The sequence below is a fragment of the Nicotiana sylvestris genome, chromosome 1, assembly GCF_000393655.2.
Source record: "Nicotiana sylvestris chromosome 1, ASM39365v2, whole genome shotgun sequence".
Lineage (NCBI taxonomy): Eukaryota > Viridiplantae > Streptophyta > Magnoliopsida > Solanales > Solanaceae > Nicotiana > Nicotiana sylvestris.
The window spans coordinates 171,960,140-171,966,715 of NC_091057.1; positions in this window are offsets into that span (position 1 = coordinate 171,960,140).

A 6,576-nucleotide genomic window follows, 5' to 3' on the forward strand; every position below is an offset into this window, starting at 1 on the left:
TTAAATATTTACATAAAATAATATACGTGCCCACTTGAAAATTGTTACGTTGAAAGTTTAATAGTCAGAGAAACGTGATCATAGGTTGATTTTTGTTTCGAGTGGAGACGAACTTTATTGTGTTCTCCATGTAACCAAGCACAAATTATTTGCCCCCTAATTTTGCTACTTCCTTTAGAAAAAATTATTATATATGAGCTGGGAAAATAAATTCTCACCAACAAGATAAAAGTTTAACCAAACAACTGCACTATTAAAAATATTTGTTCGAAACACAATATAATCACATATTGGCGATAAAAATAAAATAAAAATAACAAAAGCATATATTCTCGTAAAGTTATCAAGAATTGTATGTATGATTTAATTAGAGTTCCAATATTATTAAAGTTTTTCTATATAAATGTTATGGTGGAGTATGATATAATTAATATTATCCCTGCTGCTGTCCCATTCCACACGAGTTTCGATTAATAAATTGTTGTGCCTTTAGCCAAATCCTTAACTTCGACTTTTGTAATGGTCTCCTGGTCATGATCTCCGGCATGTATGACAGCTGCGACCCAACTAGGTAAGGTACATAATATTATAATTAAAAAATACATAATAAAATATTTATACTGATTTTATTTTATTAATTGACAATTTAGTTAAGTGATCATCCCAACTCTAATTCTAAAAAGGATAAACGGTCGTTGTAAATATAATCCGATCTAAAAGTTCGGAGTCGAATCCCACAGAGAACTAAGGCTTAGCTATAGCTGTTTAATATCACTAAAAAGACAAGTTTGAACAATTCCGAAGTTATAATATTAAGATTTTTATGTCTAACTAATTAACTAGCAAATACTAGAAAGCGGTAAAATAATCAACTAACGAGACAAAGAGTTGGAGACTAAATTAAGGAGGTCTAGAGTTATGATTTTCTCAATTGTCGGAATCCTTCTAGCTATGTTCCCTACAATTTTGCCAATGTATTTGTAAAGATGCAAAGCCATTAGAGGAGTAGAGCTCAAGCTTGAGCTACAATGGTGGAACCACAGACGGTTCTCGAAGGAGAACAGGGGAAAGAAGAGTCGGTTAGTGTAAAAATGAACTAACTGATTTGTATTAGAAACTCAACTGAGTATATATACATATTACATGTGGGACCCAATGCTAACTATCTAAAGATATGCTAATACACACCTAACTAATTGTTAACATAATGATAAATACAATGCACTATCTTAATACCCCCCCCCTCAAGTTGGAGGTGAAGATGTCACAACCAACTTGCTCATCACTGCTGCATGCTTGACTCCAATAAGTGCTTTGGTTAAAACATCAGCCAGTTGATTATCAGTCCCAACATGATGAAGGGAAACCAGACCTTCTTGTAATTTGTCTCTCACAAAGTGACAGTCTACTTCAATATGTTTGGTCCGCTCGTGAAAAACAGGATTACGAGTTATGTGTAGAGCTGATTGGCTGTCACAAAACACTGCGACAGGGGGAAGGAAAAGGAACAATAAGCTCAGTAAACAGTCTGCACAGCCATACCAGTTCTCCAACTACATTTCTCAGGGCTCTATACTCTGCTTCAGCAGAAGAAAGAGAGATGGTAGCTTGCTTCTTGGAGTTCCAACTAATAGGACTGTCACCAAGTAATACTAGATAACCACTGACAGACTTCCTAGAATCTGGGCATGCAGCCCAATCAGAGTCACAATACCCTCTAACTGTGTAATCTGGATTTGCAGATAAGGAGATTCCAAGAGAAGGATCAGCTTTCAGATATCTAAGTAAGTGATAGGCAGCCTTGAGGTGAGGTTCTCTGGGATCTTGCATGAACTGACTGGGGTGCTGGACACTATAGGCAATGTCCAGCCTTGTATTTGTTAGGAAGTTCAGCTTGCCTATCAAGGTTCTGTAGACAGAAGGGTCTGCTAAGGGTGTACCTTCCTTGGTTTGAAGTTTGAGTGTAGGATCCAATGGTGAGTTGAAGGCACTAACATGAAGGCATTCATACTCCTTCAGTAGGTCAAGAGCAAATTTTCTCTGAGAGAGTATCACACCATCCTCCTTGTAGAGGACCTCTAAACCCAGGAAATAATGCAGTTGACCCAAGTCCTTGATCTTGAACTGAGCATGTAGAAAAGCCTTCAAACAGTTGATTTCTTCTGGATTATTCCCTGTGACAATAACATCATCTACATAGACAGCAATATATATAGCAAATGAGTCAGATTTCTTGTAAAACAAAGAGTAATCAGTGAGGGAATGTACATAGTCCTTGGAACATAATGCCTCAGCCAACTTGTTATACCATTGTCGACTAGCTTGTTTCAAGCCATACAATGATTTGTGCAGCTTATATACTAGGCCAGGTGTGTCAACCAACAGTCTAGGAGGCAGGTCCATATACACTTCCTCATATAAATCCCCATGAAGGAAGGCATTATTGACATCAAGTTGGAAGATACCCCAATGCTTCTTCACTGCAGTTGTTATAAGTGCTATAATAGTTGCCATTTTGACAACAGGTGAGAAAGTCTCAGTGTAATCAACACCAGCATGTTGTGTATACCCCTTTACTACAAGTCTGGCCTTGAACCTCTCAATATTACCATCAGCTTTGTGTTTGACCTTGTGTACCCATCGATAGCCTATAGGTTTCTTCCCTGGAGGTAAGGGAACTAGGTCCCAAGTATGGTTGGCATGAAGAGCTTCATACTCTAATGACATAGCTGCTTGCCAAGTAGGATTCAAGGCTGCTTCTGCATAAGACTTTGGTTCACTATCATGGCAAACACTTTGAACAAGTTGCTGACTATCAGGAACCAATGAGGTGAAAGAGACATGATGATGTTTGGAGAAAAGAACATTGAGAGAAAAGGAAGAATCTAAATTGGATGTAGTAGCATGAGGAGTTGGATTAGGAGGAGGATGAGCAGTAGAGTATAAGTTGGGTAAAGAGTACACATAGTCTTTAGATGAACAGGTAAATGATGTTCTCTAGTAGACCTCCTGGGTTCATGAATTCCCTAAATGTGAGGTGGTAGAGGAATTACTGGAGATTCTGGAGAAGAAGGACAACTGGGAGGTGATATTGTCACAGGTGAGGGCACATTGGAGGTGTGAACTGAATCTAGTAGTGATCTAGACACATAGTCACAGTCATTAGGGTGTGTTGTAGGAGGTGGAACATCTACTGTGCAAGGAGCAGAATTGAGTACTAATGGAAAAGAAGAGGAGAAAGTAGGTAGGATAGCAAAGGGGAAGATGTGCTCATGGAAGATTACATCTCTAGAAACATGAATCTTTTTGGTATCCAGATTTAAAACCTTGTACCATTTAGTTTCATAAGGATATCCCACAAAGACATGGGGAGTGGTCCTAGGTTCAAATTTGTCTCTATGGACTTTAGGTATGGTAGGAAAACACAAGCATCCAAAGCTTCTCAAATGAGAATATGTTGGTGCTTTATTATAGAGGATCTCAATTGGGCATTTATTCTTTAGGTAAGTGGTGGGAAGTCTGTTTATAATGTATGTTGCAGCCAATACACATTCACCCCAGTATTATAAAGGTAGCTTGGACTGAAAAAGGAGTGCCTTGGTAGTCTCCAAGAGGTATTTATGTTTCCTCTCCACAACTCCATTTTGTTGAGGAGTACAAGGACATGTTTTTTGATGAACCATTCCCTTAGACTGAAAGAATGACAAGGCTTCCATGTTGACAAATCCTGAACCATTATCAGATCTAAGGTACTTGCCAGTGGAATTGAAGTGGGTTTCAACTAAGGATATGAAATTTTTGATGACTTGCAAGACATTTCTCTTGCTACTCAAGAGGTAAGTCCAAGTGGCCCTGCTATAATCATCCACTAAGTTGAAAAAATATTTACACTTATCATGAGTAGCAATGTGGTAGGGTCCCCAGAGGTCTGCATGAAGAAGTTTAAAAATGAAAGTAGTAGTGCTAGTCCTATAGGGAAAAGCAAGTCTTGGTTGTCTAGTCATAGGACAAATGGAGCAGAGGAAAGGTTGTTTAGTTGAGAGCTGAACAGTGATAGAAGATATCCCTCTCATTTTGATAAAGGGCACATGGCCTAACCTGTAATGCCCCAACAAATCACCTTGATTCTTGTTAGACAAAAGAGAATTTGAAGAAATGCATTGAGTTTTATTACTGATGGAATTGTTTACAAAAGACTATGAATTGTAAATGGAAACATTTAGAGATGATGTAGAATGCTGACAGTGTAAACTATTTACATCAAAAGAACTAGACAAAACAGACTAGGAAACAGGTAAAGAGGCATGTGTAGCAGAACATGAATTCTTCAGACAACTTGAACATAGAAGGTACAAGCCATCTTTGACCTTACCAATCTCCAGAGGCCTCTTCATTGAAGGAGTCTGCAGAAGACAAAGAAAATCAGAGAAGACAATCAAACCTTTAAGTTGAGAAGCTAAAGAGTGAATTAAAATAAGATTGTACTTGAAGGATGGAACAAATAGGACTCTATGTAGAACAATATTTGGTGCTAATGTGGCAGTTCCAATTTCTGTGACTTTAACTCTATAGCTGTTTGGTCGTGTGATTAACATAGGGTATACTAAGGTTTTAATATGAGTGAGTAAAGATTTATTGAAGGTTATATGGTTAGAATCCAGAGTCTAGGATCCAAATGTCAGCCCTTGACTTAAAACATTTACATGAAAGTAGGCCATAATCAATAGAAAGGACAGAAGCAGAGCAGGCAAAAATACCTACGAAGTTCACAGCTCCACCAGTCACATTGTTGTCTGAACTATCTCCTCCAGTGCTGGTCTGAAAGTGTTGAAGTAAAGTCACCAACTGCCCATACTGCTCCTTAGTGAGACTCACATTGGAATTGTTAACTTGAGTCTGTGTTTCTTCACCTTTCATAGAAAAAGAATCGAGTGGAGCACTGTGTATAGTAGCTGCAGTCTTTTTACCCTTATTGTACTTAGGATTCTGATTGAAATTCTACGGATAGCCATGGAGTTTGAAGCATTTCTCTCTAGTATGGCCAACATGTTTGCAGTAATCACAGAAGGGGCGAGGTCTAGTACTCGCGGAGGAATTGTTTGGAGAGTAGTTGGTTATGAAATTGTTATGTACCGGTGTTCTGTTGTTGAAGTTGTTGTGTGAAGTTACATTAGCATTCAAAGAAGCAGAGTCTACCATGAGTTGATTATGTGGCTTCACTTCTCATTGTTTTTCTTCCTGAATTGACAAGGAGAAGGTCTGTGCTGTGGAAGGCAGTGGATTCATCATGAGTATACTACCTCGCACTGTAGTATACAATTCGTTCAGACCCATGAGAAACTGAATGAGTCTTCTATCTTGTTCAGCCTTGTGCATATTCTTTTTAGCCCCACAAGTGCATTGACAACTACACTGTGACTTGGCATTTATAATGCTTAATTATTCCCAAAGCTTCTTCATTTTCGTATAATATCGAGTAACATCAAGGGTTCTCTGAGCTAGATCATTGATTTCCTTTTGGATTTGATACAATTTGGTACCGTTAGTCTGGTCGTACCTATCTTCCAACTCTCTCCAAAGTTCAAAAGCATTATTAGCATACTCAACACTATTAGTGATTTCCTTACACAGAGAATTCAGAATCCATGAGGTTACCATATCGTCGCACCTTTCCCATTGACGAAATTGCGGAGAATCTAGGTCTGGTCGTTTGTACTCGCCAGTGATGAATCCTACTTTATTTTTGACTGAGAGGGCTCGAAGAATGCTTCTTATCCAGGATCGGTATCCAATGCCATTGAACGGTGTCGTCACCAACATCGCGCCAGGATTATCCGATGGATGCATGTAAAAAGGGCCGCTAGAGTTGACTCCGGGATCAGTACCGACGACATGAGTTGAATTAGTCGATTCAACTCCAAAATCATTGTTTGGATCAAGGTTATCCATGAGAAAACAGTATCAATTTGTTGGAAAAAAAAAGGAACGAGAAGAAGAGAATGTCGGATCGAGAAAAATTAGGGCAAAAGACGGAGATTGTGACTGTGGTTCTAGAATCTAAAGAGAACTAAGAGAGATTGGAGAGAATGGAGAGTAGAATACCTTGCTCTAATACCATGTAAAGATGCAAAACCATTAGAGGAGTAGAGCTCAAGCTTGAGCTACAATGGTAGAACCACAGACGGTTCTCGAAGGAGAACAGGGGAAAAAGAGTCGGTTAAGTGTGAAAATGAACTAACTGATTTGTATTAGAAACTCAACTGAGTATATATACATATTACATGTGGGAGCCAATACTAACTATCTAAAGCTATGCTAATACACACCTAACTAATTGTTAACATAATGATAAATACAATACACTATCTCAATAGTATTCTCTACTGATCGTGAGCACTTTAGGTGCCGTAATTCTCTCTCGAGCAACTACAACAAGTTACTAGACATATTCTCTCGAACTATGCTAGTTGGCTTTATCTAACCGCTCATTATGACCACATCAAGGCTTTGTTATTTCTAAACCTGCATTTAAACCCGCTGTATTGATTTCTCACATATGTTAGGAGTGACGTTGTT